The 12,686-nt window shown below is 47.3% G+C and overlaps 1 protein-coding gene across 1 annotated transcript in view; it reads right to left on the reverse strand.

Annotated features, from left to right (window-relative positions):
- The window catches only part of LOC138370112 (uncharacterized), a 36,199-nt gene extending 28,274 nt beyond the window's left edge, over positions 1-7,925 (reverse strand). The window contains exon 1 of the mRNA XM_069334099.1: positions 7,762-7,925. The gene's annotated coding sequence lies outside the window, so the exon portion shown is untranslated. The remainder of the gene's footprint in view (positions 1-7,761) is intronic.
- Between the last annotated feature and the right edge of the window lie 4,761 nt (positions 7,926-12,686).

Below are 12,686 nucleotides of genomic sequence, written 5' to 3' on the forward strand. Positions count from 1 at the left end.
ACACCTGAAGGGAAGTCCGAGACACTGTCACCGTCAGCGGGAGGCACAGGTACTTCTGCCACCACCGTAGAATGTGACGCAACCGGAACCACCCCGCCATCGCTGGAAGATCCAGAGTCGTCGGAATCTCCCACATTAACCCAGGCAGAAGAAGAATGCCGGGAACGCTTGGGCTCTGGCCCCACATCATCAGATCCGGAGGCCGACCCAGAGACGCGGCCATCACAAGCCAGGCGAACCGACGCTCTCCCCAGGACGGCAGCATCCTCAACCACATGGGGTACCAGGCCAAGCACAGTAGGAGGCCCTGCATCCACCCCAGTCAAAACACATGGCGAGGGCGCAGGGATATGCACAGCAGTTGGAGAAGGCGAAGACGACGTACAGAGATCCACCGGAAGACCCATGGGACCATCAAGGACACTAACGGGAAAAGGCCGATCATCCGAAGGCACCATAATCCCTGGAAGAAGGGCCACCACAGCAGGAGACACGTCGCGTGCCACAGGGGGGCCCCAGCAGCCAACGGGATGGCCACATCCCCACCCACCAAATCCTCCTCCACAGGGAGCAGTGGAAAATCCTCCCCATGGATGAGATTCACAGGGGCGATGACAGCCTCAGAACACCCCAGCAGCCTGATGCCCCAGCTGGCCACACCAAAAACATGTCCGCGGTTGATGGGAATAATACTCCCGAACATAATATCCGAGGAGCCGGACGGAATGTCTGCCCTCAGGCGCATCCCCAGGGTCCGAATGTTCGTTCATAAACTCTGGAACTTTCCCGAGAAAAGCTTGTGCAGCCTTGTGCAGGGAGCCGGTTGGCCGAGCAGGGAGCCGGTCGGCCGAGCGGACAGCACACTGGACTTGTGATCCTGTGGTCCTGGGTTCGATCCCAGGCGCCGGCGAGAAACAATGGGCAGAGTTTCTTTCACCCTATGCCCCTGTTACCTAGCAGTAAAATAGGTACCTGGGTGTTAGTCAGTTGTCACGGGCTGCTTCCTGGGGGTGGAGGCCTGGTCGAGGACCGGGCCGCGGGGACACTAAAAGCCCCGAAATCATCGCAAGATAACCTGGCAAGATAGCCTAAGACTGACAACAGCTCCAAACCTCCCTGAAGTAACGCCGCAGGAGGTCCTCCGGAAACTCCAAGGGCGCCCCATGAACACTCACGTACGTCAATGCACCACTCCGATTGGAAATCTCCACAGTGCTGGCACCACCTGGCAGGGGCAAGGATCGCCCCTCGAAGCGTTGGAGAAACGGACAGTACTCTGTGTCCTCCGCAAATTTGACAATTGTTCGATGAGCGGTAACCAGTTTAATACTGTAAATCACATCCACGGGGACACGGAGCATGTCACACATTACAAGTTCTACCTCAGGATACCCGGCACGGCCAGAAAATTTCAGGCCTACAGAGTGCACACGCATAACAGGGGGAAGAGGACACCCCATCACGGAGCGTCACCGACGAACACTCAAGCACCACTTGACGGCCAATACAAATTAAATGATATAATGTTCTGGTTGCTTACAACTTAATTACTAATGATTCGCCGCTCTGCTACCGGAGGGCGCTGACGTTCGGCCCGGGCTGTCAGTGTTGACCTGTACCTGCTGCGTGGTGGTCGTCTTGTTGACGGTGTGGTGCGGCCATTGGCCGGGGCCTGGCGGGTGTCATGGCGTCGACTAGTGGTGGCCGTGTTCGCCGGGTCGACACCGCCCGGCTTGATTTCTTGGCCCCCATTGACTGGCCCTTGGTGGAGGTTGCCCTTATGGACGTCATGCGTGTTGAGTACCAAGATCTCTACGGTGTTGAGAAACTTTCCCCTACCCGGGTGGCGGTGACGTTCTCCTCGGCGCAGGTGTATCAGCTGTTTGTGCGTCGATGGGGTACACGGACGCATGTACTTCCAGGTTCTGCTGTGTCGGTGGAGGTCTCCGATCCGTGGGGCCCCCTGACGTATGCGAGCGTTCATGGTGCGCCGGTGCAGTTTCCTGAGGAGGAGCTGTCCGCCGCGTTCCGTCGGTATGGTGAGGTGGTGGGGCAGCGTCATGCCTGTCTGCTTAGTGGGCGCCTGAAGGGGCTCCGTATGGGTGCCCGTACTTTGCGCATGCGGCTCTCTGGGGCTATTCCCTCTCGGGTGGCTGTGTGTGGGTTTTATGTGCGTGTGTTCTACCAGGGGCAGACTCGCTCCTGTTTCCGGTGTAGTGAGGTAGGCCATTTCGCTGAAGCTTGCCGTGCCCCTCGCCCGGAGGACTCATCGGTTTTCCATGCGGATGATTTTCCACTTCTGCCGGAGGCTGGGGCGCCCCCAGCGGGCCCGGGCTCTGTGGGTGTGCCTCTGGAGGCGTCGTCCCCAGCTGTCCCTACCTCTCCGTCTGCTGCTGGGTCCTCTGCTATGTCTGTTGACTCTGATGCTCTCGCGGCTCGTGCTTCGGGTGCGCCTATGCTGGTGGCGGCGGAGGTACATCGCGACCCGAGTGTCTCCTTGGAATCCGGCGTGTGTGGTGTAGTGCCGGAGGGCGACCCGTGTGCAGTGGCCAGTGTGCTTCCCGAGGCCAGGGGCGGTGTTGATACTGTGTCTCCTGACGGCCAGCCTAGCGGTGTTCCTGATGCTGGTGCCGTGGCGCAGCCGCCTGCTGTCGCTTGTGCTGTGCCTCCTGTGGTTGCATTGGGCTCTTCTGTTCCTCGACGAAAGCGCGCTCCGAGGGATCGGTCGCACAGCAGGGGCCCCCCTGGGAAGAGGATCGAGGCTTCGGGTGGTGTGCCTTTGGCTGGTGCTCCTCCCTCCGCTTCTCCAGTGGATCCTCCTCCCCCTTCGGAAGCGGGATCTGGGGATGAGCGGGGCATTGAGCGTGGTGTCGGGCTCGGGGCGGCGGAGGCAGTGGAAAAACTGTGGATGGTGTCCTCGACGCCTGGGGCGCCCTCTTCGCATGGTGTGTCTCCTGTGATTTTGAAGGCGGTTCCTGGCCGGTCGTCTTCCAGGGTGCGGCAGGGGGTTGAGCCTGGTGGTGTGGATGTGGCTCCCGCTGCGGGTGCGGTTGTGTCCCCTGGGGGATGCGTTGGGTTGGGGGTGTCTTGAGGTTCTCCCGATGGCGCCCTCTGTTGTCTGTGCGTCTTTGAATGTTCGTGGTTTGAATGATCTTGGGGTCCAGTTGGGCCTGTTGGATGTTCTGCAGGAGCAGCGTGTGGATGTGGCTCTGATCCAGGAGCATAATGTTCGTGAGGTGTCTGTGCTGCAGTGTTTAAGTGCGCATTTTCATGTTGTGCTCAACCCGCCGAGGACGTCCTTCAGGGGGACGCTTATGTTGTTTTCTAGGAGGGCTTCCTTCTCCGTGCTTCACACGGAGATGGATGAAGATGGGCGGGTTTTGTTTGTGAGGGTTGAGTTTTTGGGGGTCGTTCTTCCGTTCCTGACGGTGTACGCCCCCTCGGGGGTGGCTCGCCGTCGGGAACGGGAGGAGTTTTTTCGGGTAGGGCTTCTCCCTTTCCTGCGTCATGATACGCGGAGTATGGTTTTTGGTGGTGATTTTAACTGTGTGACGAGTGCGCGGGACTGTAGTAGCGCCCGCCCGCAGAATGTCTCGGGTGCGCTGCTGGAGGTGGTGCGTTCTTGCGGTTTCAAGGATGCTGCTGTGCTCTATGGGGGCGAGTTGTCCTTTACTTTTGCTGCGCATGGGGCGCATTCGCGGATTGATCGCGTGTATGTTACTGGCGGGGGGGTGTTCTGTGTTTGCTTTCCACACTGTCCCGGTTGCTTTCTCGGACCATAGTCTCGTGGTGGTCCGGGTTGGTGTGCCCAGTCAGGTACGGGTCGGCGCGGGGTGGTGGAAGCTGAATTGTGGGTTGTTGCGTTCTCCGAGGGTTTGTGGGCAGTTTCGGGTTTGGTGGGTCGGGGTTCTCGCCCGGCGGTGTGATTTTCCTTCTGTTTTAGATTGGTGGGAGTGGTGTAAGGAGCAATGTCGGTTGTTTTTTCGGGTGGCTGCCAAACGTGAGGCTGCTGGAAGGTTTGGGTTGCTGCGGTTGTTCCAGGCGAGGCTTTCGCGGTTGTATGTGCGGTACAATGCTAGGATTGACTGTTTTGGGGAGATTGCGGAGTGTAAGGAGCGTATTTGTGGTTTGCGGAATGAGTGGGCCGAGGGTGTTCGTGTGCGTGCTCGTGTGAGTGAACGTGTTGACGGGGAACGGCTCTCTCCTTATCTTTTAGGGAAGGTGAAGGCTGCGCGGGACGGTGTTCTTTTTACGGCTCTGCAACGGCCGGATGGGTCTGTTGTTTCGGACACCGGTGGTGTGTTGCATTATGTGCGGCAAGAGCTGGTTGCGCTCGATGGGGAGGTGGTAGGGGACGACACGATTGCGGAAGGTTTTTTGGGTGGTTGTGCTCCGGGGTTGTCTGCTGCTGATTGTGTTGGTTTGGAGGAAGATGTTTCGTTGGGGGAGCTTTTCGGTGTGGTGAGGTCGTTTCGTTCCGGGAAGGTGCCGGGCTCGGATGGTCTTCCTGTCGAGTTTTATGTTGCCTTTTGGGATGTGTTGGGTGATGTTCTTTTGGAGGTGGTCCGGACCTGCCTCCGGGGGTGCGTTCTGCCTGTATCTCAGTGCGTTGGGATTGTGCGGCTGCTCCCGAAGCCGGGCGATTTGCGGTTCTTCTCGAACTGGAGACCCATTACTTTGTTGAATGTGGACTATAAGATCCTGTCCAAGATTTCAGCTGGTCGGTGTCGCCGTGTGGTTGCGTCTGTGGTTTCCGTGGAACAGTTTTGTGGTGTTCCAGGTCGCTCGTTACTGCAGTGCAATGCGTTATTTCGGGATGTGCTTCTGTACGTGTCGGGCTCTCGCTTGTCTGCAGCGATGCTTTGCCTGGATTGGTCAAAGGCTTTTGACCGTGTTTCGTTAGCTTTTGTTTTTCGTGTGTTAGAGAGGCTTGGTTTTCCGCCTTTGTTTGTTCGTTGGGTGCGTATGTTGTACGCTCAGTGTTGCAGTCGGGTTTGCATCAATGGGTTCTTGAGTGCTCCTTTCCCTGTCCGCCGTTCGGTGAGGCAGGGTTGTCCGCTTTCCATGCTCCTTTATGTGCTCTTTCAGGAGCCTTTTTTTCGGGCGGTCAAGGCTTGTGCGTTGATCCGTCCCCCCCGGCTGCCTTCTGATCTTCGGTTACCCATCTGCGGTTATGCGGATGATACCATCCTGTTCGTGGCCTCTGCTGGTTCTGTTCGGGCTGTCCAGGTCGTGGTTGAGAGGTTTGAGTTGGCCACTGGGGCCCAGGTCAATCGTGCCAAATCTGGTCTTATGGGTATCGGTGGGTGGTCCTCTCGCCTTGTGTGGGAGGGGTCTTGGTTTCCGGTGGTCTCCTCTCTGCGTGTTCTGGGGATCACCTGGTTCGCTTCTTACTAGAGATCTTTGGAATTTAATTGGGGTGCGGTTTCTCGTAGTCTTGGTGTTGCGGTTGGGTTGTTGGCTGCGCGCCCGTTAACAATTTATCAGCGGGCGTTGCTTGTTACTTGTAAAGTTCTGTCACGTGTCTAGTTCGTGGCTCGGTGTTTCCCCCTAGATCGCCGGCTGGCTCTGGGGTTGGAACGTCAGGTTTATAGGTACGTGTGGTGTGGTCGTTACCACCCGGTTCGTCGCTCGACGTTGGTGTTAGCGGTGCGGGAAGGTGGGGTTGGTATTCCTGATGTGTTTACCAGGGCTCGGGCGCTGTTTTGGGTCTCGTTGCGTCAGGGTTTAGCATTGGGTGGGGGGCTCAATGCTTTGTGTATTTTTTATTGTTCGGTCCGGTTTAGTTTTTTGGTGGATTGCGGTGTTTGTCGGGAGGTGGCCTTTTGTACCCCTCCTGTTTACTCCTGGGCGGTAGACATTCTTCGGGCTGTCTGTCGCTGTCCGGGTTATATGTCTCTCTCAGTGAAGGCGATTTATGGGGTTCTATTTTGTCGTGTTCAGCCGCGGGTGGAGTCTTTATTCCCGTGTTGGGATTGGGGGGAGGTGTGGGCGGCGTTAGGGGCGCGGTTTTTGGCACCGCAGCAGCGGGAGTTGTTGTTTCGCATGTTGCATTTGTCGTTGGCGACAAATGACCGGTTGTGCATGCTGGGTTTGCGTGCCTCTGACGCATGTGTCCACTGTGGTTTGCCTGAAACTCAGTTACATGTTTTCTATTTTTGTGAGAGGCTGAGTGGTTTGCTTGATTGGTTTCGTGCTGTGTTGGCCGTGGTTTGTGGGCCGGGATGTCGGGGTGGTTTTTTGATGTTTTTGTTTTTGTCTTTTCTGCGGGGCTCTCGACGGGTGCGTAATACGCTCTGTCTTCTTGTCGCTGACTATGTGTATTGTGTGTGGGTTGGCCGGAGGGAGGGTTATGGGGTTGATAGGGTTTTGGGGTTTTTGAGAGGGCGCTTACGGTTCACCTGGTGGTGGCTGCAGCGTGCTTTTCCGGATGATTTTTGTGGTTGGTTTACTGGTGCGTATGTTCGTGGGGCTGCTTTTGAGTGATTGGTCGTGGGTTGGGCTCGTGGATGTTGGCTGTGGGTTGGTTGGGTGGGTCTTGTTCCGGTTTGTTTTCGGTCCCCGGTCCTCCGATGGGCCTCCTCGGCGGGGGTTGGGCGGGGTGTGTGTGGTTGTTTTGTTTCTGTTGTGGTTGCTCCTGTGGGTGTGTGTTTCGTTTGGGTGTGCTTGTGTGTGGGTGTGGTTTTTTATGTTTTCCCTGGCTCCTGCGTGGGCCTTTTTGTTTGCCTTGTATGGGTTTTATGTTTTGTGCATTTTTGTTCTTTATGGTATGTATGCTTATTTGCTCCTATGTCTTTGGAGCGTGCCTCTTCTGTCTTTTGTGATTTTCTGTGTGGGGGTTGGGGTGCCCGGGTTATGTTTTGTCCTACACCCCCCCCCCCTTTTCATGTACTACTGTTCCTGTGTTATGAGTGTTTTTTTGCCATTACTGATTGTTATTTCTCTTTTTATGTGCCATGTACTTTGCCTTGTGCTATTTATGTATTATTTATCTGTTCTTTCTTGATTTGTGTTTTGTGTTCTGCCTTTGTATTATGTCTTTTTAATTATGCATGAGGAAACGGAGTAAGAAAAAAGAAATGTGCTCAGTTATTTCTGTTTGACTTTCCATGTTCTGTATTTCCATGTTTTTTGTTTACTGTAGTTTTGTAATTTTGCCTCTTAGGGGTTTCGGAGGCCTGTTGTTCTGTACTTTTATGCACCTGTGTTTGGGTTGTTGGGCTGGGCTTGTATGTGCGTTCTCCTTTTGTATTTCTGTACTTAAGGTTGTGTGGATGTGCCTATGTTTTATGTTATTTCTATTGTGTGCTATTTATGTCATGTTCTGTTTTTTTGTGGTACATACTGTCCCCGTTGCTGGGTTCTCTTTTTTTTTTTTTTTTTTTTTTTTTTTTTTTTTTTTTTTTTGTGTGTGTGTGTGCCTTGTGTCATGTGTTTTCTTTCTTGGTTTTTGTTGGGTATGTTTAGTGTATCCGTGGTTTACTTCCTTTGTTATATTGTCCTGTGTATGTTCATAACTTGTTTGTTCGGCGGGTGTCTGTTTTGTACATTGTGTATTCTTTTATATAAAAAAAAAAAAAAAAAAAAAACTTAATTACTAATTTGCATAAAAACTCCAAACCAGCCAGTGGTTTACATTTTACAATTTAGTTATGTTCAGGCAGTGTTGCACGCTGTACTGACAAAACCTTTTGATTTCATAATTTGTTCCTTACAATTTCTTATCACTCAAGCTTTATCAAAACATTTATAAAGACTAACCCTGGTCATTACCATAAACAGGATAAGAAATTTATAGAATTTACTTAAACTGCTTTTATTAGCAATTTGACATTGAACCTAGACAGCAAAATAAAATTTTACATTTAATTGTACTTAAATATTTATATTTATTTTAAATTTAAATTAATTTTAAATCTTAATTTAAAAATTTGAAATAGAGTAAATTAAGGAACAGTAAATATGAATCTGCATGCCAAAATTATGAGAAACTGCATAAGAATACATAATGAATTCACAATAACAATACCAGAAAATCTTTGGAGCAAGATATTGGGATCGACCCACCGTCCTACTCTTAAGATTTTCTCTTATGTCACATTCTCAGATTTTTAGGAGGAAATTACACCTGATTTAAGCCAGTAGTGGATTACGTAAGCTCGACAAGTGACCCGGCTTCTGGGCCTATGGCAGATGGACCCTCAGCGGATTTACGTTTATTGTGAGAGTATAACTCAGGCAACAAATGTGCTTGCTGCCTTTGGCTGTTTACTTAAAAAATAACATTGCTCTGTATCCAGCATATTGAGACTTCGTGGGGGGGGGGGGCGAGTGTGTGGGCCATCGCGCCTCTTTAACTCTTGTGAAAGCCTATACCTCCCGCCAACTAGTTTAAGGAGCAGGTTGCCTATGACGGGTGGTGGTCACTCACCTGGCGGCGGCGGCGTCTACCTTTGCTACCGCCACACCTCCACACACCCATCACACCAGATGAGGCGACAGAGGCTGGTTTGGGGATCTCTGTGTGGGGGGGTAAAAAGGGGGCATAACCTAACTAGGAAATAGCCTGTACCCAGCATATCATTCTTCACTCTTGCTTTCAGGAAGAAGCCTGGATTCCGTGTCTGTAAACTTGTCAAAACTGGGCTCCAACACCTGCTGGAGAGGAGCCTCTTTAACAAGACCCAACCGCTGGAGTCCACGTGGAGACTATCGCAGCATCTGCCATCTGTTGGAGTGTTCCTCGACTCGAGCGTGACTAAGGACACCTCTCGACCCCCAGCACCTGCCCTACTCCGAAAATGAGGAAACACCTGTCTCCTGGATGTCACCGACCATGTATGGAAGCATCGGCATGTTGGGGACGGACGACAGCTACAGGAATCTGGGGCTCGGTAGACTGGTAATCAAGGTCATGGGGAGGCTATATGCTTGCCAGGGCTTCATTCCTAATGCCCACGTCAACTACGACAACCCGTCTTCTATAGCAACGTTCAGCAAGATACCAGGCTGGGAAAACACTCACACTGCCGTCTGGATGGCCTTCGAGCAGACAAATGGAATCAGTGAAATATCACAGGACAAAGATCCCCAATTACTATAACAAAATATATTTTATAAGTTCTAAAGGATAACTCATAAAATTAATAATGACAAAAAAAAATAATCATAATAACAATAATTATTGTCATTATATTAATAATTAATAACACAAGACCATTGTAACAAATATTCCTCACTAGCATTGTAGTGAAAAGATTCTGCAAAAAAACAAGATTGTTTAATTCTGCGACAAATTATGTGGAAATTCTGTTTCTCACAAACTGCTTGCCGTTCTTCCCTGGGTTTACTCTGATCTCATCTCGGCGACCAATAAGAACATCCGAGTTATGGAGCGTTAGTTAATGAGTTCCCTCGTATTACATATATGTCTGTGTATGCATATATTTGAATATGTTTAGGTTATATTAACGACTGTGTAACTAGCTTCACAAGATTGTCACTTACGTAACTAAATGAACTATTGGGTTTGATTCTTGGGCCCTTTATGTACCTCTGTAAACCTTTCTACCATCGCTCACGTGATGCTGAACGAATAATCTCTCTCAGCTATATATATATATGTATATATATATATATATATATATATATATATATATATATATATATATATATATATATATATATATATATATATGCGAACAAGCCTGAATGGTCCCCAGGACTATATGCGAATGAATATATCATATATATATATATATATATATATATATATATATATATATATATATATATATATATATATATATAAAGTATATAAACTTTTAAATAAAAACAAACAAATACTAATACAAAATTGATAATGTGAAAACAAAAAACACTCTAAAAAGCAAACTGAAATGCTCATGAATGATTAAACTGTGTATATATCACTATGGTTAAATCTCCAATCTTGGTACATTGGCACTGAAAAAATCTAGAGCGACTGTGCAAGTCCATAGAAAAAAGAAAAAGAAACTACAAACATATTGAGAACTTTTTGAATATGCTCTAAAATTATATTGAAGAATGTCGGGTATCTAATGGAAGCCTATTACAATACATATTATAATGTTAATCTCTCCATGGGCCTCCAGCCTGGTGCCTTCTTTTGATAATTACTTACTTTTTATGGGCCTTGAGAAAAATAAAATCAAAGTATATTTTGTGTTACATTTAAGGTGCTAAATCTGATATATTTTCAATTTTTGTTTTCAGGCTTATATACTGAAAACAAATAACATTTTTGAGCTATAGGGTCACATAAGGCTAGACACCTGGAAAGTTGCGTAATGGGCAACTGTGTCCAGAAAAAACTACCATACTTAACAGTTTCTGGTCTCGAGATACCAAAACCAAGTCCTGTATCTCCAAATCAATTGAAAATGCCACCGACGCATGCCAACTACAGCATGCTACTAATGTCTACAAATAAATACTGTACCAGACTTCAGTGCTTAGTGGTTCTCACGGTCATGTAATATCAAATGTTACAGATTGGTGGTTCCTGGGAAATAAGCCACTGAGCATTCTATGTTCAGTGACTGATGTTCCCATGATGATTTCCCACTGACGTTCAGAATATATATATCATGCCGTCCAGAGACTGGACATATGAGACAACTCCTAACGCCTCAGTTTTGTAATAACCACCAGTAAGTGTATATCCATGAGTATAGCTTCCATTTCCGTGTAATATGCATCCTTATTCATAAATACAGTAATCACACTGCCTTAATATATGGTAACTGCACAGTCAACTGTCATCACCATAGTATATTTTGCCATAAGTTTTGCAATAAACTGAATATAACCTTTTTAGTGTTTAGAGAACGTCAATAAAGTGTTTAAAAAGACCAAAAATTTTACCCAAGTATTTTTTAAACTATAATCCTCTTTATTCTATTTATTATATATATTATTATCCATTAAATTAGTAGGGTCAGCTGAATAACTAAAAGGTTCTAGTATTGGGCATTCATCCCAAAGCCTAATTATTGTTATGGAAGATCAATTATACCCATACACTGCTGTAGTTGACTTCTGTATGCGTTATAGAACTGTACTGTAGTTTCAGGGAAAACTAGTGGTGTGTAACAGACAATGGTATGAAAGATTGATAAAAAAGATCAAGACACTCGTATCCCTGTTCACTACATGGATACGGGTTCAATGAGGTTGCGGTACTTCAATACAGGATAATTTAACAGAATAATGTAACTTTTGTCGTCAGGCTAGCTTTTTGATACTGTATTCCCCTTCATATAGTCTAGGGAAGCTGCATAAAGGCAGATGTACCTAATGTATTAATAATAATAATAATAATAATAATAAAGGCCAAAACCCATAAAAACTTAAAAATAAGAGAAGTGGAATGTTCACAAATAATTAACATCATGCTCACTGTCTACACACACATTCAACTTGGTATATAATGAATAATGAAGAGTTAAAATCCTTTTCTAATGTGCCAGAGTAACCTATTAAGCGGATGCCTAATTTTCTTGACCAGTCTACTGGTCATCATGGGGATATGAAATCCATAGTTTGTGAGTAGGTCTTTTATTCTTTATAACTTGAGATGGTCCATGGTTTCATAGGTTACCCTATGTGTGAAATAACATTATGTCTGCTCTATATTGAAGCTAGATAAATGTGAAACTGTTACCTCTTGTGAGAGTCGCATTACACAGTTACACAGTTTACACAGTTACACATTACACAGTTTTAAAGTTAAGTACTGTAGCTGGACTTGGGATCTTAAAACTTGTTCATGATTTGTCACAATAAGATTAACCTTTATGTGTCTTGTTTGTGGAATTTTTAGTTCTATGACCTGCAGCCTTAACTAGTATGGGAGATGATTATGATTCTCCCAGATCCTCATCCTCTGTGATGATGATGATCATCACTTCTGGGATGATTTTCGTCACTGATAGTGAAAGAACAACTGAACTTAGAAGAATTAATATTCGACTAATTATACATTATTAATTTATGTAATTCTTATTAATTAAGAACTATTATTTTTTTTTATTATGCACCCCCATACCTATCCCTTGTAAGGCACCACGGGCTCACCATAGCCCGTGTTACTTGAAACTTTTTGTTTCAGGTAGCGAATCTTTAACAACAACAACTATCCCGTGGGCGGTGGTGGAAAGGGTTACAGAGGCACATGATCAGGCAAGGGGAAATTCACACCAGTTACTCCATCTATCATCATTATATTATGCAGGAAGAACCACACGTCTACGGGTCATCCAATAAGGCTAGCAGAGTTCTAGATGTTACCATTGTTAGGCTTAGGCTCGCCAACAAGGACCTCTGGGAGTTTGCAACATCTACTGATGTAGATTTGACTAAATGTAAACTCTGTCAGCAGAACTATTCGCATCCTTTGCGTCATTTCATAATGACAAGTGAAAAAATTGCGGAATTCAGAGATAACACGATCAATGGAGTCCAAGAAATGTGTAAGTACCTCTTTCATAAGAATAAACACTATTCTCATGTAGTGTTAGTTCATTCACTATGCGCGCATACCATTCCTGTGGGTGGGAGTGGAAAAGTTTTTTTTATTAATATATTGGTACATCTGCATTTGGGCAGCTACCCGAGACTATAAGAAGGGGAGTACAGTGTGT

The sequence above is a fragment of the Procambarus clarkii genome, chromosome 31 (genome assembly GCF_040958095.1).
Source record: "Procambarus clarkii isolate CNS0578487 chromosome 31, FALCON_Pclarkii_2.0, whole genome shotgun sequence".
Lineage (NCBI taxonomy): Eukaryota > Metazoa > Arthropoda > Malacostraca > Decapoda > Cambaridae > Procambarus > Procambarus clarkii.